Below are 21,139 nucleotides of genomic sequence, written 5' to 3' on the forward strand. Positions count from 1 at the left end.
TTCCTCTGGGACCTGGTCAGGCCTCTCAGCTCTGGCCCCACAGAGGAACCCACCTATGAACCTCTGTCTGAAAATCCAGCCCCAACTTAGGTTCCAGAACCTCTCTGGCTGGAGGCTGGGTGGTACAGGGCTGGGGTGTGGGCACGGAAGTCACACACACCTGGATCCATATTCGGGCGCTGCTACTCACTCGCTGTGTTACCTTGGGCAAGTCGCTTCACCTCTCTGAGCCTCTACTTCTTCATCAGCAAGCTAGAGATAATGTCTACCTCAGAGGACTATACTGGGTATTGAAATACTACATGTAAAATACTTGGCCTGTCGTGTATTACATGCACAACTAATAGCAGCTTAAAATGACTCACATGCCCCTCCTCTGTTCCCTTAAGTAAGCAGGACATAGGCGTCCTAGCCTAGGTGGCTTGGCGTGTGGCAGTCTTGCCCGACGGTGTTCTGGAGTTGCGCTGGCTCCTGAGAGCTGATAGCATGTGTAAGTAATGTCATGGGGGTAGCTGTAATCTGCCAGGGTGGGAGCATTTACACCATGGAAACTGGCAAACACCACAAAGCAGGGCACCCACCTCCCTGAGAGCTGGTCATTAAATGTTCACCAGCACACCACTGAGCTCTGGGCAGGAGCTCAATACCGCTGCCTGGAGTCCATTGCCTTGCAGTTCTGGGGACCCCTTTCTGCTCTGGTGTCCTTTGACCTGCCCCTCCAGCTGCCCTTGCCCATCCCAGCACAGGTAACCTGCTCTTGGGACTTCTCTCTTACCCCCCTGCCATGGGCTTGCCAAGGATGGCCACCCAGCCCAAAGGGATTTCAGTGTCAGACGAGGTGAGCCTGGCCAATTACCTTCTCTCTTCCTCTCCCCTTGGCCGCTCTCAGGGCTGAGCCCTTCCTAACCCACCTCCTCTCTTTTGTTTTACAGTTTATTTGAGAGAGAGACAGAGAGACAGAGACAGAGAGAGAATCCCAAGCAGGCTCTGCACTGTCAGTGCAGAGCCTGATGTGGCGCTTGGACTCACAAACCACGAGATCATGACCTGAGCTAAAGTTGGACGGACACTCGACTGACTGGGCCACCCAGACGCCCCCCAACCTACCTCCTCTTAACTACCATCACCCCAGCCACCACTTCCTCACTCAAACTCCCATCCCGAGGGGTCCACAATGCCCAGTGCCTATTTCTGTGATCTGTCCACATCTACCCCTCTTCTTCCTCCAGTCCCATAAGGCTGCTAGCAGCCAGCAGACTGCTGAATCTGGGGACAGGTGACCCGAGGTGGTCCTGCTCCTTTTTCCCCAAAGCCTTGGGCAAGCTGCTTCCCTCCCAGAGACTCTACAACAGGGACAGTGATAGATGTCAGGGCCCCACCATCAGGCAGGCGCTGAGCCACTGGCTTCACTGGCCAGTCTCATTCCTTATTTTCTCATCTGAAGAATGGGGACAATAAAAATGTCTCCCCCAGGGAACTGCGTGATGATCCCAAGCAATAGCTTTTGTGAAATGGGCTCACTGACTGTGAAGTGCCATGCTAACGCTGTTATTCTACTTTGAAGGGCAATGCTTGTTTAGATCTCCAGGTTTTAGATATGTGTGTGTGCATGTGCATGTGCGTGTGTTGAATGCCACAGCCGTGTTATTTATAGTCAGCTCTCATACAGGTTTTTATCATTCCTTGCCTGCGCGGCTAAAAATAACGAATGACAAAGGTCATGTCTGCCCCTACCTATTGGAGGAATCTACAAAGAATGAAGCTTTTGATTCACTGACTTGGGGAAGTGAGAACTCTCCTGCTGGCCACAGCCCCTGGAATTCTTCACCAGGTCTCGCTGGCCCATGCCAAGGACATGGGGGAAGCTCAGGGAGGTCTGCCTGTCTCTCTGGGAGGGTGAGTCCTGGACTGTCACCTCTTCCACCAGCCTGGGGAGGACGTGGGGGAACAACTGTAGATTAAAGGGCGGGAGTCCCAGGCCCTGGTTCCAGGGGTGTGACATGGGCCTCAGTTTCCCTGTATTCAAAATGAGAGGGGTGGAGAAGGTAGGTGCTGAGAACGTTCTCCTGATCCTAAATGCAGAGGTGCTCTAGTCTGATCTCCCTGCCCTCCACTCTGCACCACTGTGGACTCACTGAATATCTACCGGCCCCTGTTAATGATAATAGCATTGAGGATTCCTGTGATCAGAGCCAGTATTTGTGGGGTGCTGATGATGTGCCAGGCATATGCCTTTAGGTGGAGTAAACTCACTGACTCTACACACCCACCCGGGGCAAGGAAACTTGGCATCCCCATCTGACAGAGGAGGGAGGGGACAGAGCCCCAAAGGTGAGGTTGCATGAGTGCCAGCTGACACCAGGCGTGATGGCTCCAGAAAGTGACCGGGTGTCTGCCGTCTGGGCATGTGTTTGGCACCAGGTACTGAGCTGGGAACAGCAGGCAGGAAGACTGACACACCCAGAGCTCACTTTCCCCATTACCGAGGGAGCCATGGTCCCAGCTATGATGACTCTCATGCAGTGTGGGGAGTGGCAGTGGAGGGATGAGGGCCTGGGGCAGCCTGGAGGAGGATGCCTCCGTATGGCCCCATGGAGGCACCAGTGAGGAGCTCACTTTACTTGGTCGTTGCCAGTGGAAAGGTGAAGGGGAAAAGCATTCCAGGCGGTGGGCACAGCAAGAGTGGGGCAGGGGTCAGGCGCAAGGGCAGGGATGCTGGAAAGGTGGGGCTGGGGAGTGGGGTGGGAGACACAGAAGGCAACTAGAACCCCACAGCAAGGAAATTAGCATTTTGCCCGTGGGCCAGAATCCCCCAGAACTTAGTAATGGTGGTTGCCAATTCCATGAGTATATATTTAAAAAAAAAATCAACTCTCTCTTAAAAAAAAGTATACACCTACTTGGTATTATCTTAAGCATATACAGCCACGAGATCATGGATTTGCTTTGCCAGTTGTATTTTTCTCCTAGCATGTTAAAATAAGTGCACGGCTATTAAAATAGAAAGGACGCACTTGTTCACTCCCCAGAATGGTGGCCTGAGTGTGCCCTTTGGGAAACACAGCTTGGCCTCAGCCTGCGGGTGGTTGTAGGTGGCTGATCTGATCTGGGTTGCGGTAGGACTTCTCAGCGATGAGAAGGGGCAGGAGGACATTCCTGGGGGTGGGCCCCCACCCCTATGGCCACATCTTGGGGTACCAGCATGCCCCTAGCTGAGCACTGCTCATCGCCTCCTTCTCGGCCTCAGCTCTCTGGCTTCCCCTGAGCCCGGGAGAGCTCAGTCCTGGATATACTCCTTTCCCAGCCAAGAGCTTCTGCGGCCCGCTCTGACCTCAATGACTAACACACATTCCTGGCCTAGTTAGAAAGCCCCTCGCCTCTCATATTTATAGCCACCTCCCGACTCCACTTGAGCCTCTGAGGGAGGCCTGGGCCTTCTTAGCCACCCCCGCCCTGCCCTGAGTCTTGCTTGTCCTGACAGACATTGTCAGACTCTCTTCTTTGAGAGAAGAGTGGAGTAAGGGTTTCATTCTGAGTGACAGCGGCCAAGTAGCTTCTCCTCCGCATACCTCATCCGTAAGATGAGAGGCATCAGACCACCAGGTTGGGCTGGCTGTGGTGAGGAGTCAGTGAGATCCTGGTTCTGAAATACCAGGAATGACTAATGCTTGTGGACTGCCCATTATAGACTGGGCCATATTCTAAGCTCCGGACACATACCAACCCATTTAATTCTCGTAACAACCCTATGAGGGACAGACTATTATTATCATGCCCGTGTCGCAGGGGAGGAAACTGAGGCACAGAAAAGTTAGGTAACCTGTCTGAGGCTACACAGCTAGCTGGGATTCAGAGTGGACTTCAGACTTGGCTCAGAGAGTGGGTCCTCATCCATACAGTGGACTTGCCCCCCATTTGTTCCCTGCCTTTGGGATCTCCTTACTTAGTTAAGCACATCACCCCTGTCTGCAATAAAGTAAGTGGCTAGGGCAGCCACATAATGGCCTCAGGCATTTCCCCCTCCGAGGAAGTTGGTGAGGACAGGGCTCATGAGGGAACAAAGCAGGAAGGGGCTGAGAATCACAGCTGGGACTTCTGTCACGGCACCTCTCTTTATACTGGGGGACTCTGAGTCCTTTTTTTCTAGGGAAAAAAGAAGAGCAGGCTGGTATCTGGTGGCAAGTGAGAGGGCGGGCCATGGAAAGGGAGCCCTCGGTTGCCATGCCTCCAGCCCCACCCACTTCTGACTTCTTTGGCCCTTGCCTCTCAAAGGGGGAAAACATACAATAAATTTTATTCACCTACAGGTTTTAGGTTGAATGAGTCCCACAAGTGTTTATAGTAGCCAACAGGGATTCCAAGAGGGACAGGAGAGCTAATACTCTCAGGGGTTTACTCTGCATGGTGCAAAGGAGCAGTTGAGGAAATGTCCCATCTTGCTGCTCTTCCTAAAATCAGTCCTAAGAGATAAAACCCTGTTCTCAAACTCAAATAAAACTTCAAGTCGTGGTTTCAGGATCCTGGAGTGGAAGAAAGGTGTTGGGCTGCCTGTCCTTAGCCAGAAAATTGATGGCCGACCCTGATTTAATTAGCTTTTCCTTCCAATGATTTAGGGAAGCCTGTAATTAGCTCAGGGGCCCAGAGGGAGAGGCTGGGTGTGGGAGCCAGCACGGGAGCAGGCAATAAGGGGTGGGGGTGGGGTGGGGTAGGGGCTAGTTTGAAGCTCAGACTCCCAGTCCTGCCAGGTAATGGAGGATGGGAGAACCATCTGCTCCCCATGGCAGGTGGGTAGAGAGACATCCTAAATAAATGCAGAGTGAGAGAAGGGGGCTGGGCAGGGGCAAAAGCGCGAGCTTAGAGACTGTGCCTTGACATTTTGACTTGTATTGGACCAAACTACGTGACTTCTGCAGGCGACATATCACCACGGCTTCGGAGCCGGGCACTGAGGCTGAATTGCTGCAGATAAGCTCTCCAGGGCCCTTGCAGGTGCTGTGGAGCTCCTCCAATAGTGTCAGGCATTAAAGCAGCATTTTCCCAGCTAGTAGCAGGGCGAACCCCGCTCTCAGTTCTGAGGAGGAGGCTCCTGAAACAGGGCCTGCACCTCATGTAGGTAAGGGGTCATTAGCCAGACATAGGCAAGCTCTGGCCCAAGCCCCTTGCCAGCTGGACTTCAAGGGCACACACATCCCAAATGGGCAGACCCCATTTGGGGTCTCTCTATGGACCCCTAGCCCCTACAGGCCCGAGCTTAGTGGGTTTCCTTCCAAGCTCTGCACCTGTCTGCAGATGTTTTCACAGGGAAGCAGAGCCAGTCCCACCTTTCGGGGATTCAGCCGCACCTCTGTGTTTCCAGAGAAACACCCATAAATAAGCAGTCCAGCAATGGTGCTGAATTTACAGGCCATCTTCAAGAATAAGACCTGGGACCTGGGACCAGGAAGCCTTTCATTCATAAACTTTCAACCTGAGAACTTTCAGTGACACTAATAAACCCACAGCCAGGGGATGGTTTAGTGATTATGGATGGGTGTTTTAATCCTTGAGGACAGTTTGTTCTTGATCACTGAGCTGCCCGTGGATACTCTTTTTTGAGGTGTTTTGGGGACATCGTTAGCCCTACCATGGCCAGTCAATATAGGAGCAGTGTGGAAATCATGTAAAGTGACAGTGGGAAAAGAGGTAATACTGTATAGATGTTTATAGCCCGGGTGCTTGTGTTGTCTGGGATATAAAGACAAATTGTGAGTGCCTTAGGGAATTTGGTCTGTGTGTGAGCAGAGAAGTCGGAGGTAGCCATGGGCCACGCAGGTAAGGAGCAAGCGCACTTCCTGACACCACCTTCAGAATGCCTACTATGTGTCAGGGACCATGCTACGTGCTTTCACACACATCATCTCTAACTCCTACAATAACTCTGCTAGGGAGGCAGTATTAGCCCATTTATAGCAAACATTGGGAGGTTACTTGCCCAATGCCACCCAGCCAGAATGCGCAGAGTTTGGACTTGAATCTAAGTCTGTCAGATACCAGAGTCTGTGTTCTTTCACACTTTACAGAGGTGTGCTGGTGGGGTTGGAGATTAAAAGAAAAGGAGGACTAAATGGGTAGGCAGGGGGCAGAAAGGAAAGTAGACGTTAAATTCAGGTTTTTAAATGTATTCTGTGTACCTGCTATGAGCCAGGCCACCGAGATGAAAAGGACAGAATGCCTGTCCTCTAGGGGCTCATGGTCCCGTGTACGTGTACTGCTAAGCCCTATGTGACCAGTCTTCCTTTCCAGTGTACGTGTACTGCTAAGCCTTACTTGAAAAGTCTTCCCTTCCCCAGTTCAGCAGCTGACCCTTCTACCCTGGACCCCTTCTCCCTGAACCCTTGACTGGTTTCTATCCTATTCTCTACCCCCAGCAATGTCTGCAGCCCCAGCCTCGGACTTGGGAACTAGTCTCACTGGTTGTTTGTGGGATACCCATGCTTTGCTTCTCAGCTGCTTTGCTTATTCCCTTCATCATAACAATTCTCTATGTGAGGCTCAGAGAGGTTAACTAGCTGGCTCAGAGTCACACAGCTAGGAAGTGGAAGAGCCAGGATTTGATCACATATCTGTCTGCCTCCACAGCCTGAGGCTTTCTCTGTGATCCTGTCTCCCCTGTGACCATCATGCCCATTTCCTTTCTATCTTCCAGGTCATTCCACTGGAAGTGACTTGCTTTGAGCAGAGCCTCTGCTGAAACCGGCTTTGCACTTGTTAGCTGGAGGGAGGAGATACATTTTGGACAGCACCCAAGAAAAAAGACACTCGAAATAACTTTCCTTCATGGCTCCTACTGCCAAAATGCACTGAGCCCCAAATGGGAGCAGGCCTCTGCAAGACTCACATTGATGCTGTCCCTTTGGCTGGGGTTTACAGCTGACAGTGCACTTCCCAAGTATTACCTCATAGATCCCCACAGCAGCACTGAGATGGGTGTCCTGAACCTCCTTTACAAATGAGGAAGCTGGAGGCTCAGGATGGTAATGGGACTCGCTCAAGGTTGCGTCCCTACCTGGGGGTGACCTTGGATAAGTCATGTTCCCTCCCAGAGCCTCAGGTTCTTCATCTGCAAAGATGATGATGGTGTTGGCTTCCCAGAGTTACTCTGAAGGTTAAGGAAGAGAAAATAGGTGGAAGAGTCAAGCACAGAACCGGACCCACAAGAACTCCTCCACAGCTACTAGATGCGTTAACTCTCCACACAAAGCAAAGATCACAATCATGCAGACCGAGTAAAGAAAGGCCAAAAGTGAAAGGTTCTCAGGCTACTCCTGTAGACACAGGCAGGCTGGCCGCTGCTGACAATGATAACAATGGCTAATTTTTATTGTTTAATCCTCTGCACATGCTGTCTCATTTCACCCTCATCACCAGCTGCAGGAAGTGAGTACAATATTTATCCCCATTTTACAGATGAGGAAATGGCGGTACAGTCTGTTTAAATACATGGGAGCCAAAGAGAACTTTTTCAGTAAGAAAGAAAAGATAACTCAAGTTCAGAGTGTGACAAGCCTGTAAATTAACTCTCTTCCCCAAAAATACTCCTCTAAAACTTCTCTCCAGAACATGACTCCCCTCTTTTTCTTCCTCAAGCCCTCTAGCTATCACGTAGTGACTTCTTTACAACAGAGCTCCTCCCTTAGTCACCACAGAGTGGCAAATGGTAAGATTCAGGAACCCCCGGGAATCCCAGGCCCTTACCTGCTAAGCCAGGGCCGAGAGTGAAGCTGGAGCTTTATATATTGTAAGTCTCTGCTATGGCTTTGGAAGTGGGGGTGGCTCTTGCTTCACACTCAGCTACACCCCTGATGCATGGTGCAAATGGTATTTAATTAACAAACATCAGATTTCAAATATGCTACTAAAAGAACCCTGGCCTGGAGAAAATTCCCCTTTTAGCTCTCTTCCCTCACCTGGTCCAAAGTCTGATTGATTACCTGGGGAACCCTGTGGCTTGCAGCCAGGAGAGGGAAACCAGCATGTTGCCTGTTGACTGCACTAAGTGGTCAGACACAACAGGTTCAAGCATTTCTCTCTGGGCCTCAGTTTCCTTTCCTCTAAAATGCAGGAGAAAAGTAAAAGAAAGCAAACTGGCAGGACTGGACTGGGGTAGAGGCTGCAAACCAGCCACTTGGGAGAGCAGCCAGCTTAAAATAAATTTGTTTGTTTTGCTAAGAGCTTAAAATAAATTTGAACTAAGTGCCAATGTTTAAAAATTGGGAAACTGTGCATAAGAATCCAGATTTCTGGCTTCTCTTAAAATATTGCTCAAAAAAAGTGCTGCCTATCCTGGGGTTGGCTGGAGGTAGGTGAGGCCACAGAGATGGGCAGCTGGTCACCACTTCAGCCCTCTCCCCATGTGACTTCATTAAGGCAGGTTCTCATCTGGATTCAGCAGGTGAGTTAACAATGCCTGTTGAATCTCTCCTGAAAGTTGGGGCCCTTCCAGGGAAGAGACTGGGCTTTTGGCATATGACCTTTCTTCTATTTAATAAACACTCCTTATATGCCAGGGGTTATTTTAAACATGCCAGGTATAGTCCTAAGTGCTATACACACACCAATGAATTACTTCATTCTCATAAAACCTCGTGGAGTAAGTATGATAATTACCACACCCATTTTACAGATGAGGACAGAGGCACAAAGATGTTAACTCACTTGCCTAAGGCTACATGGCCAGTAAGTGACAGACTTGGAGTTTGAACCCTGGCAGACTGGTTCCCAAATCTGTGCTCTACCTGCTGTATAATGCCACTCACCCACCTTTTCTGGGTTAGTGGCCACCTTTTCTGGGTTAGTGTATGGCTTCGTCTAAGTTTCCATGTCCCGATATGAAAACTAAGTCATCACCCCCCCTCCGCTATTTCTCTTCCCTCCTCTCCTATATTTATTACTTCCCTCCCTCACGGGTACTGCTCTTATCCCCATTTTAAGTTGAAGAAATTGAGGCACAGAGAGGTTGACTTGTCCAAGGTCATGTGGCTGGAAGCAGCAGAACCAGGGTTCAACCCAGCCAATCTGACTGCAAAATCTGTGCTCCTGGCCCCCTTTATCTCCCTCCACACACCCCTAAGAACCCACCCTTGCCACTTACTTCTTCCCGCCATTTCTTCACTCACCTATCCATCCAACACTCAACTCAGATCTTGTGCTGGGTATGGGGGACACCTATATGGTGCATCGAGGTTGGCTGGGGTGGGCAGGTGACATCCTGCTCCCAGAACAGGAACTGCCCATGACCACACCCTCTGGAGTTGAGGCCAGTGGGAGAACTGGTTTCCAACTGACAGCCCTGGAGAGCTTAAGAGGAAGCAGCAGAGGGAAGCCGGCTGGCCCCTGGCAGCTTCTTGTAGGGCAAGGCCTCAGCAAGGCACTCAGAGATTCACAGACCCTATTCTGCAGCTGGAGTACTGACTGATCTTTGGGTTCTGGCTCTGCCACTGACATGCTACGGGGGCCCTGCACAGGGAGCTTCCCCTTTCTGGGCCTCGGTTTCCCCACCTGTAAAATGGGGACATTATAGCACTGGATGTTGCCAACTGGCAGCTTAGAGGCCAGATCCAGCCTACAAACATATTTTGCTTGAGGATCTGCTGAGTGATTTTTTTTTTAAGTAAACTTTTTGTTTTAGAACACTTTTATATTTACAAATAAAAAATGGCTAAAATAAAAGAACACTTTTATTTTACAAATTTACAACTACCAGGTAGTTGTCCTAGTATTAAGAGCTTATACTAGTATGGTACATTTTCACAATTAATGAATAAATATTGATATGTTAATATTAACTAAAGTACATAATTGATTCAAATTTCCTTAGTTTTTATCTACAACCCCTTTTTTTCCCCCTCCAGGATCCCACATTATATTTGGTCATCATGTCTCCTTAGGTTCCTCTTAGCTGTGATAGTTTTGCAGAATTAAAAAAAATAAATAATAATTAAATTAGAATGCCTCAGAAGGCATGTTTTGGCATACTAGAATTATTCCATGTTTTGATTTGGGTAATGGTAACACATGTATAAATATATATGTAAAAATCACCAAGTGATACATTTAAGATTAGCATACTTTACCACTTCAATGTATGTATGTCATGCCTCCAAAAAAAAAAAAAAAAAAAAAAAAAAAAAAAGAAACAAAGAAAGAAAGAAAGAAAACCTGAGTGACCCTCTCCAACTTGCCAGTCTCCAGCACTCCCTATTACACTCTTCTCAGAAGTGCTCATTCCTTTGTATCATCTCCATGGCATCTGTAATCACCACAAGGTATATAAATAAGCCTCTGCTAGTTTACTCATCTGTAAAATGGGTATAATGATATTTTCTACCAGATAAGGCTGTAGTGAAGATTAGAGAGATAATGTATATAAAGTTCTTAGCACAGTGCCTGGTGCATAGTAAGTATTCAAGAAATAGGAACAATTATTATTATTGCTTGGGTAGTATTTACATTATTAAAATGTGTACATAACTAATCTTTCCCCTTAAAGCAAACCCCATCCTTTCCTTCCTCTGTGTCCATGCCTCCTCTTATGTCTCTGTTCCTCCCTGCCAGGGAAGACCCAAACTCTGATGGGCAGAAGGTGAAAGAGACAGGGACAAGTGTCCCACCAGAGGTGGTCCATCTGCTAATGGAACTGAGATGACTGAGGATGATTCCCAAACCTGTCCCCAAGGTCCAAGGAAACTTTGCTGGAAGTTGGAGTCCCAATTCTTCCCTTTCTTATGGAGCACCTTGGGGTATAAGAAGTTCTGCAGTTTTCAGACATCTGCCCCCCAAAGCTTCATCCTGTCCCCCTCAAGCATCCCCTGGCCAAAGATTCTGGGGACAGTGGGGAAGCTGGCGGGCTTTTGGAGGGATGCTGTGGAAATCATGGGGAGAAGGTAACCTCCTGCCTGGCTCTCTGCTGACCTAGCCTCTCAGGGGGTGCCAGCTTTTGCTGCGGGGCACCCCCAGATCTGTGTCTGGAAGCAATGAGGTCAGGGAAGGCAGGTTCTCAGATGCATTTGAGTGACCTCTTGCAAACTAAGCTCCTGGTAAGATGTGCTGAGAGGTGACTAAAGAGGGTTGGCCCTCTGAGATGGCCACCTCTGAGATGGTGAGGTGAGCAGAAATCAGGGGCTGGAGGTTGGGAGGCCAGGGCTGGGTCTTGTCTTGCTCTCTGACTTTCTGTATGACTGCTGGTAAGTCCCCTTCCCTCTCTGAGCCTCCTTTTCCAATAATAATAATAATAACAATAATAATAACAATAATAATAATTGTGTCCCTGATGAGTCCCAGGCCACAGACACAATAGTTATTATTATTGTTATTGTTATTATTATTATAGTAACAACAATAGTGATAATGGTGGCAGTGATGGTGGTGATAATGGCTCCCAATTTAAGTATGAGGTAGAGAATAAGCCCTTTATGTGTGCAGCATAATTTCATGCTTGTAAGTATCCCATGAAGTCGGTCCTGTAATTGTCTCCATTTCACATATGGAAAAAATGGGGCTCAGAGGGTCAAGGACCTAAGACTTCCCAGCTACAAAGTCTGCAGACACAGGATTCAAACCCTGGGTCTAGGTCATCTCCTTTGTGGCTACACCTATGAGATGAGCAAGCAGCCTAATGGGTCTCCTGACTTTCCTTCCAGCACTGACCCTGCAGCTCTGAAGGCTGGTCCCGGGTCTGGGGAGCAGCAGGGGGCAGGGACGATGCTCTGAGCTCCAGAGCACTTACCTATGCTAAGGTCTCTATGGTCTCATCTGACCTTAGCAACGGCCTTATGGAATAGGGACCGTTGGCACCACCTCCATTTACAGGGTGGGAAACTGAGGCACAGAGAGGCAGAGGTAAGCGTGCAGTCACACAGGTTTCAGGGTTTGAACCTGGGCCATGTGGCTCTGGAGCTCATGCTCTTCTATGCTTTAGCAGCCCTCCGGAGGAGGGGGGCCTGCAGAGCTGAGTGAGGCCAGAGACTGTCCCCCACGGGGGGCTCCTTGTCAGTCTGCACAGGGCTTGTCCAGACCAGGCCTCACCCTCCAGCCTGCCTCCTAGCCCAGGGCTCAAAGGTTTACAAGTACTCCCTCTTACATGACGAAGCTGTTTCCATCTCAGCAGCTCCCCCTGCACTGGAGACCCAGGCCCTTTGAGCAGTGCCCCGTGAACCCATTCTCCCATACCTGAGCTGGAGATGGTGGCGAATCCCCCGGTGTCCCCGATGAGTCCCAGGCCACAGACACAACCCCCCACTCCGACCTCTTGGCTTCAGCACGGACAACCACCACAGAGTGGCTACACCCTGCGAGGTGGCCACCGGATCCAGTCCAGGTGCCAGTGGGGCTGCCTAGCTTTCTGGCCTTGGGAGCAGTGAGCGGGGAGGGGGAGGTGGGGAGGGGCAGGGAAGCATGGCTGGCCTCCACAGTGCTGTGTGCTTGGCAAAATAGTAGCCTCTGCCAAAGGCAGCATGGATGGTGGGTGTTTCTGTGCCCCCGGCTTCCTTCTGGGCCACATTCACTTGAGGCTTCTGATCCTATCAGTGGCACTCTGGCTGCTCCAGTCCTGGTTACCTGGAAGTCCTTTTGTTCTGAGGACTCCCTGTACGACTGGCTGGTAGAGAGTGGCCCTGGGACCATGAGGAAAGGGCAGCCACCATGTGTCCACCTGGCCGGACCCAAGAACGGAGGCTTCCAATGAAATGGGCCATGTGAGTGTGAACGCTGGGGACAGGCCTGGCAGGGAGAGGTGGGGAGGGCCTGGGCCAAACACCCCGGATCTCGCCTCCTCCAGGAAGCCTCTCTGGACTAAAGGGAAGAGAGGTGACAGAGTCCCCCACCCACCTTGTCTCTCGGCCCCACGACACCCCTTGCTTGTTCCCTTAGAACATGCCCATCCTTTTCTCTCTGTTTACAGAGCACAGGAAGAAACCGTGCATTGTTTCCCGTCTGGCAGAGCAACGTGACTGGAGAGAGAGCACTTCCCACAGAGTGGTTTCCCGGCTTTTACAACCTTCCCCTTTGTGTGTTGACGTTCTGTTTTATTTTAAACTTTTCAGGTGTGAGGAACTCACCCCTATTTTGTTTTTCACTTTTAAGTGAATGGATAGTGTGCTAATCACAACAGTTCCTGTTTGACAAATACTAGAACATCTATGCTGCAAACATATTATTTAGTCAAGGTAGCATCTTCCTTTCCTTTCCAGATTTTTATTTCTTAAAATACAGTTTAAATCACACAGGTACCGATGAATACTGACTACGCCAGTGCAGGGACCACAGGGATGGCGGTTCTTATGGAGTGATCCCTGGGTGGGGATGTGAGGCTCTCCCAAGCGTGTTTGCCTCTGCTGCCCCTTCACTAAGTAGCCCCAGACCACTGCAAGTTTTAAGCTTGAGGGTCTTATTTTTCTGAGTGGCTTGTCTCTGCTCTTGGCTTCAATGCTGTGAGCTCTCCACGATGGCAGTGCGTTTGCTTCCAGTCTCAAACTCCCTCCCCTGTGACCTCATAATTTACCCCACCCAGCGGCTTCCTTGCACTTCCTTTACTCAACAAGTTCTGAGCACCTACTATGTGTGTGTGTGTGGCGGGGGGGGGGGGGTGCTAGGGATACAGAGAGAAGCAGGACTTCCGCTCTGTGCTCAGGGAGGGAGAGGGTCACACAGACGTTGACATTGATCCATGTGCTCAGAGAGGGTTAGATCACCTCCTCTGGATCATAAGGCTAGAAGGAAATAGGGCATGAAAATCAGACCTATTTGAGTCTAAGACCCCAGCAAACTCCTTCCACCGCTCCACTCCTGCTGTGGGGCATTTAGGGTCTAGTGGGAGAGAGGTAACAAAACAACCAAATAAAACACATGTGATGGGTTCAACCACAGAGGCGTATCAGAAGAGTGGCAGGGACCGGAAGATGGAGTGATTCGTTTTCGTGGGGGCTGAGTTACACTGCGGGTAGTTCTGGGGGAGGTGAAACTTGAGCAGGGTCTTCCTGGTGACTCTTGTCATTACAACTGTTTCTAAAGGAAGAGTAACAATGCCCCGAGTGAGGAGTGCTGGGGTTTTTAATGCATAAAATGCCTGACCATGAAGTGCATGAACTGTGTGCCATCTCTGCTCTTTGCCACATAACAGGGAGTGAGGCCCCTGTCCCTGGAAGGAACCAGGAAAAAATTTAAAAGTTACTAGTCAAGGATTCAGGGGAAAGCTTCTATCATTGGGTGAAGTTGCTGAAGAGTTCCTCAGTTCCTTCTAACAATAAGATCCAACGTATTTTATTTATTCTTGGCCCAGTGGAGGGAAGGCAGACCCCTTCTCACTTCTCCTACTAACTCAGGCAGGCCAAACCTGAGACCCGGGCTTGAGGGAGCTCAGTGACACCTGGGACCCCAGTAGCCTTTGATCCCATTGGATTCAGAAACAGTTTTGAGCAATTACCTCTCAGGCCCTTGTGTATTGGTTGCCTTAGTAACTCTCAAAGCAGCCCCTGAGGCAAGGGATGCTGTGCCCAGTGTATGGATGGGGAAAACTGAGGTCCATCAATGAGTGGCCCCATCTGGTCTCTCCAAGTTTGAGCACAGGGCTTCTGCCAGCACAACTGCCAGTACCCACAGAAGAAAGACCAAGTGAAGGGAACAGCCCAGAGGAGGGCATGTAGAGGAGGCCCAGAGGCTTCTGCTCTTGCCATTGGAGGTGGGACACCTGGCCTATCCACATGATGCTAGGGGCCCAGGAAGAGGGGGCAAGTCCTGCCTTACGACCAGCTGGTGGAATGGGCATGTGGCCTGCAAGGGCACCTTCCATCCTCCCAACCACCCCTGCAATGTGGCTGCTGGTTTATTTCCAGGAGAGCCAATCGAGGACCAGAGAAGGGAGGCCACTTGCCCAGCAGGACCCAATTTGAACCCAGAGTTTGTGCCCTCTCCACCACACCACGCGCCCACTCTACCCCCTATAAATGTTTTTGTTTCATCCTCACTTGGGTGCAGTTCAATACGCAGGACACCCCCCAGAGACACTGCAAACCCCAGCAGCATCATGACAAGGCCTGGGGGCAGACCCTACCCTGCAACAGGAAGTACACGGGAAGACAGACTTGAGCGCAGCCCATCCCCAGCCTTCCTGACCACGGGTGCCCACAAGCCCGCCACTAGTGCTCTGGTGGTTTCCGTGAAGCACTTCTACTCAGCTCCTCTCTGGAAGTACAGTGTCTCTGGGACATTTACCTCCCCCCACTGCCTCCGGCCCCAGGCCCTGCCCTCTGCAGTCTGGGTGAGCTGATCCATTAATACAGTCATCTTGACAGGCATCGGCGGGGGCCAACTAGGAGACACGGCCTGTGCTAAGCATTGACGGCTGTCCCTGTGAAGATGCTTTTGCCTCCAGTGCGTCGGAGAGGCCTTGGTTACCCGGACATGGGGCGGGGAGCATCTGATTTGGCAGCCTCAGCTCCAGGCTCTGCAACCCTGAGTGGGTCTCAGAGACTTCCAGATGTGTAGGGTAAGAAGAGAATTTATGGCACCCGGTGAGGCACAAACTCAGACCTCTGGATGGCTGCACTAAGTCAGAGGCTCCTGACACCTCACCACTGTCACCCGGAACCACTAGGCCTATGCAGGGCAGGAGGCAGTCGTACCAGGTCACACGGTGAGCTCCTGGCAGAGCAGGCCTGTGGGCATGGGAGGCTCTCTCTGCCCAGCCGGTCGCTGGGCTCCCTGGAGACTGCTCTCAAGAGCCATATGAGCTGTGGCCAGAACCCAACTGATCCCACACCTTGTCTGCAGGGGTGGAAGCTGAGGCCCGAAGACAGAAGCCGGAGAATGCTGGCTGGTTGCCCAGCACCACATGAGGTCCTTTCCAGACATCCCTCACTTGTGTGGTAGGAACTCACCTCCCCCCCCCCCCCCCCCCCCCCCGCTCTTTGCACATGAGGGAACTGAGACTGGAAACGTGGCAAGATTTGCCTAGAATCACAGAGCTTGGACTGGCGGCATTGGGATTTAAACCCAACACCGAGGCATGCTTGTGCCCAGTCGGGCCCACTCCAACCAGATCAGAGCACATCCTCCCCAGTTGTCACTGTGGCATCAGAAATGTAGATTGTCGGCTCTCCATTCAAGCGATATTTGGGGTGGGAGAGCTGATTTTAAAGATGAGGATCTGTCAAGAAGAGGGTGGGGGGTCTACCACTGACCTCTGACCTCTTCAGGGACCCTGGGCGAGCTGGGGATGCCACGGGGTGGCGGGCTTGGGTGCCTCTGCACTTGGGACTTCCTGTGTAACACAGACTCAGGAGCGGGTCTCATCCCAGAATGAAAAGTGAGTGACTGATTAGTTATCTGATTGCACCAAGAGCTAGTGGGGTTTCTTGGTGCTCTCAGAGCACTCAGGAAGGGCATTTTCCCTTCAAGGAGACAAAGACAAGAAACAGTCTGGGAAAGAAGCCTTTTCCCTCCCCGCTGAAGATCATTGCTAGGAAAGGCCCTCTGGCCCCCGGCATGTACCTGTCCAATAATAGTAGCCAGCTGCATGCCTGCCTGTCCCGTGGCCCTCCCCTGTGACCGCCTCGAAGGCTAGGACTCTGGCTTCCCGAGTTCCCTGAGTTCAGCACAGAGCTGACAGAAAGCTTGGGTTCAAGTCTGCTTGCTCTTCATGTTAGATGATGGCTGGCCCAAGAGACCCACGCTAAGGTTTGTTAAGGCCAAGAGTTAATGGGAAGCTCCTGCAAGCTGAGGAGTCAGTGATTTTGAGAAGGATGTTGCCCTTTTGGAAAACGATGTAAAATATTCTTTGAGTCTATTTAAGAAATGTCATGAATGCACTGACGGCCCTTCCAGAATCCACTTCAAACAATGATGATAGCGTTATGGGTTGAATTGGGCCTTTCCTCTCAGAGGTACTTTGGAGTTCTAACTCCCAGTAACTGTGAACGTGACCTTATTTGGAAACAGGATCTTTATGGAGGCACGCAAGTTAAGATGAGGTCATTAGGGTGGGCTCTGATCCAACATGACTTCTGTCCTTATCAACAGGAGAAATCTGGAAGCACACAAAAGCATAGAAGATGATACGAAAGGTGGGGGGAGGATCAGGGTAATGCACCCACAAGCCAAGGAATGCCAAAGATTGCCAGTAAACCACCAGGAGCTAGGAACAGATCCTCCTTCATGGGGCTTGGAAGGAATCAATCCAGCTGACACCTTGGTGTCAGGCTTCTAGCTTCCAGAATGTGAGACAATAAGTATCTGTGTCTTTAAGCTACTCAGTTTGTGGTGCAAACTGGGGTTGTTGCGGCAGCCCTGGTAAACTACTACAGAGAGCAAACTTTCTGTTCCCAGGGCTTGTGCAGTTGAGATCCTGACATGGTCCCAGAAGAAAGGGGCCTGGGGTCCTCACCATTTGAGGCACCTGTTCTCACTGGGGACCACCAGGAGAACAGAAACCTGCTGAGCACTGTTAATATCCCAAGCAGTGCTGGACACTTCAGATTTCCTCCCCCATTTAATGTTTCCAATATGGCTTCTTACTCCCATTTTAAATTATTTTTTTTTTAATGTTTATTTATTTTTGAGAGAGAGACACAGAGTGTGAGCGGGGGAGGGGCAGAGAGAGAGAGAGAGAGAGAGAGAGAGAGACACACACAGAATCTGAAGAAGCTCCCGGATCTGAGCTGTCAGCACAGAGCCCAATGCAGGGCTCAAACTCACAAACCATGAGATCATGACCTGAGTTGAAGTTGGATGCTTAACTGACTGAGCCACCCAGGCGCCCCTTCTTGCTCCCATTTTAAAGAATATAAAACTGAGGTGGGAGAGTATGTCAACAACTTGCCCAAGATTGCATTGCTGGGACCTGAAACTAGTGGAGGTGGGCCAGGCAGCCAGGAGCCATGTCACCTCCCCGGACAGAACCAGTGTGGAAAGAGCTTCCCAGAGTTCACAAGCTGCTTTTAGAGGTTTGGGTGCATTTTTTTTTTATCTGTGGCCTGTATTTCAGACCCTGGGGCAGTCTGGCCACGGGAGGGCCCAGGTTTGTCTCCATTCTCTCCTTGAGGAAAACAGGATGGAAGGAAATGTCCCAACTCCCTACAAGGATAAGGTGTTGAAAAATCCTCAAGTACTCTCGAGCCCTCATTTGCATAGGTTTTCTCCTCTTACGGGGGGCACTTTCCCATGTGTTGTCCCCTCCCCCCTGCCCTCAGCACTGCCAGCAGATGGGAATTACTGTCCACATCTGAAGGAGGCATGAGTTGCTTTGTAAACTGGGGTTAGTGACAATAGCCTCATACATTGCTCTGACATGGAAATTCTGCCAGACCTCCCAGGTTCGAATTCCAGCTAGGGTAAGTGATACAACACTCTGTCCTTTAGTTTCTCATTTTGTAAAATGGGGATAGTGGTCGTGTCTACCTTATTATAAAAAGTGATTGCTATTACCGTTATTAATTCATTCCGCCAACATGGATTGAAGGCCTCATGTGTGGAGTCAGACTGACTAGGTTCAAATCCCTACCTTGCTACTTACTCACTGGACGACTACGGGCATTTTACTTAACCACTCTGTGCCTTGGTATCTTTTTCTGTAACATGGGGATAATAAAAGTACATATGTCACAGGTTGATGGTGAGGATAAGGGGCTGGTTCCCTCTAGGTGCTGAGGAAATCCTATATACTGTTGTCACTGATGTCAGAGTTATTGGGATTCCTGTTGGGTCAGGCCAAGCCTCCATAGCTGCCCTGGGAGAAACTCACAATCATCCTGGACAGATCCCCTCTGGAGGCTGGAAGGTCAGGTTCGGGGCCAGGGCAGCCCCACCTCTGTCTTCCCTGTATTCTCCTTGCCCATCCCCCATTCAGACCCAGCACCCCAACCCCCCAAGCCCTCTCCCAGCTGCAGAGGAATGTTTCCCAAACATGCACCACATCACTAGAACCCTCCAATAGCTTTGTCACTACTCCATGCAGACCCCTCCAGCCTGCTGTCCTCCTCACTATTCCCCAGCCCCGGACCTCTGCATGGCTGGCTGCTTTCTCCATGGAGACCTCCAGTCAAATGTCCCCTCCTCAGGGGACTGCCGGCCAATGCCACCCTGCCACCCGCTTTGTTCTGTTCACAATGCTTGTTATGTTCTGATGCTATTTATTTGGTCACCTGTCCACTGGAGTGTCAGTACCATGAGGACAGGGGTCTTGTTTGTTTCACTCTTGAAGGCACCCTGGGGTGAATAAAAGCCTAACAGTGACTGCACACAAAGGGTGCTCAATAAACACTCAAGAATAAGCAAACAGGTGGTCAGGCTCTGGCTTTAGGCATCCTTTAGGAAATGATAATGCATCTTTTTCATTATGTAATAAAAGCGGCTAAACCCCACAGTGAAAACTCTGCTAGGCAATTGTCAACCATGGGCCTGGGAAGCCTTTCAAGTCATCTTGGGAAATGAAGAGGGGCGGGGCGGGGAATGTCACCTTCTCCTCCCATAAATGGCTCAGAGATGGCTCTCTTCAACCTCCTTCCCCACCCACGCTTGTCAAAAGCTGCTGGGTTTAAACACCCATGTTTCTGTTCCATATTATCGATCGTTTAATATTCAAGAGATGGCATAAATAAATATGTGAGCAATTATGTAACATGTTTGGAAACAATCTGGTTAGCCCCGAAGTGCTGGGGCGAGAAACAAAACTTCAGCAAAGCCAGAAGCCTGGGTGATCTGTGAGGCGGGGGACAGAGGCGCGTGGCCAGTCTGCCTGTCTGCTCCCTCCCCAGTTCTGTCCAGAGGTATTCCTCTCCCTCAGCCCAGGCAGAGTGGGGTAGTAGGCATTGAGCGCAGAATCTTGGAGGCGCATCCTGGTTCCCCCTGCTCCTGTCTGGGAGGTTACTTCTCTCTGGGCCAGTCTTCCCATCTGTGAAAGGACTAACAACACCGCATGGGAAGGTCAGGTGAGATGCTGACTCAGCTCTGGCTCAGAGGACAGTCTTTCTGAAGGTAAGTTGGGTCTGATGCCGAAAGATGAGCTGCATGAACTCTGGTTCCTGACATGGGGGGGTGGAGGGTGCAGGCCTGGGCTTTGAGGTTCACAGGTGTATTAATGCAAGGTGGACTGAGCAAGGCAATAACAGAGCCCCAAAGAATGGGCTTCAGGAATACAGAGAGAGACATGCTTCCCAGTGAGGAGCAGGGGAAATCTTACAGAACTGCCAGATGGGCTGGCCCCAGAAGGTTGAGTGGGATTGTGACACCAGAGAGAGGGCCGCCCCATTTAACGAACACACATTAGGCACCTAGTGTGTCTGTCCATTCTGCAAGCATTTATTGAGCACCTACTAGGTTCCAGCAACTCTGCTAAGCACCTTACATGGGTCATCTTTGCTTGGAATTCACAAGAGGGAGATGCTGCCATTGTCCCCCATTTTACATATAAGGGTGAGACTCAGCTCACAATGACAAGTGATGCTGCCTTCCTTCTCCAACTTCTAGGCCATAATCCCTATTTAAATGCAAAAGGGATGTGGGGCAGTTTTCCCAAACCAAAACAATGGTGCATAAATAATTCATGTGTCTTCTCTGAGGTTGCAGAGGGAAGGGAGCTGCCATCAAACTCTGCTTTCTTGCTCAGCTGACCCTCCATTTAGCAGCCCCCAACAGTGCCTTCTTCCACATCTATCCCACTCCCACCCCAAAGCCAAACCCATCTCCAACTTACCCCTCTGCGTCTTCTGGTTAAATGAAAGGCGCCAAGATTCGGGAAATGGGGCCCATGTCTTGCTGGCTCTGGGGACTGGGTGATGAAGTTCAGCTCTGGAAAAGGGGAGATGGCATTGGTTAGGGGTGGGTGACCTGATGGGGAGCCAGTCAGGAAAGAACAGGAAGGGAACAGTGCAGTGGAGTGGGACCTAGGTGCCAGCACTGGGTGAGGGCCTGAGTCGGGTAGACGGAGACAGAGGAGAAGCAGGAGTGGCTCAATTCCCCAAATACCTCTCAGGAGCTGACCTCGCCATATGGGGGACCCACCCCCTGACTTCCCCGTCAAGACCTCCCAGGCCTCAGGCCCTCTTAGGGGAGCAAGTCCATTACCAGCAGGGTGTCAGATGGGGTATTTCATCTGCTGGCTGGTGTGGCC

General features: G+C 50.6%; 1 protein-coding gene and 1 long non-coding RNA gene across 13 annotated transcripts in view; one reads left to right on the forward strand and one right to left on the reverse strand.

The window, feature by feature from the left end:
* ATP2B2 (ATPase plasma membrane Ca2+ transporting 2) overlaps positions 1–21,139 on the reverse strand; it is a 382,029-nt gene that overhangs the window by 178,634 nt on the left and 182,256 nt on the right. For 9 of the 11 annotated variants that reach the window (XM_078442751.2, XM_078442754.2, XM_078442753.2 and 6 more), the window contains one exon: positions 20,723–20,817. The exons of 1 other annotated variant lie outside the window; for it this stretch is intronic. The gene's annotated coding sequence lies outside the window, so the exon portion shown is untranslated. Of the gene's footprint in view, positions 1–7,045; positions 7,139–20,722; positions 20,818–21,139 lie in introns of all 11 variants that reach the window. One more of the 11 variants, XM_078442749.2, reaches the window with a different exon arrangement.
* Positions 1,611–14,931, forward strand: LOC144615682 (uncharacterized). 2 transcript variants are annotated; one of them, XR_013554122.2, is made up of 3 exons: positions 1,611–1,896; positions 12,143–12,355; positions 12,938–14,931. It is a non-coding gene; the product is annotated as an uncharacterized LOC144615682 (long non-coding RNA). The 2 variants fall into 2 exon arrangements; XR_013554121.2 differs by having other exon boundaries at positions 1,614–1,896; positions 12,146–12,355.

The sequence above is a fragment of the Panthera onca genome, chromosome A2, assembly GCF_046562875.1.
Source record: "Panthera onca isolate mPanOnc1 chromosome A2, mPanOnc1 haplotype 2, whole genome shotgun sequence".
In the NCBI taxonomy this organism is placed as follows: domain Eukaryota; kingdom Metazoa; phylum Chordata; class Mammalia; order Carnivora; family Felidae; genus Panthera; species Panthera onca.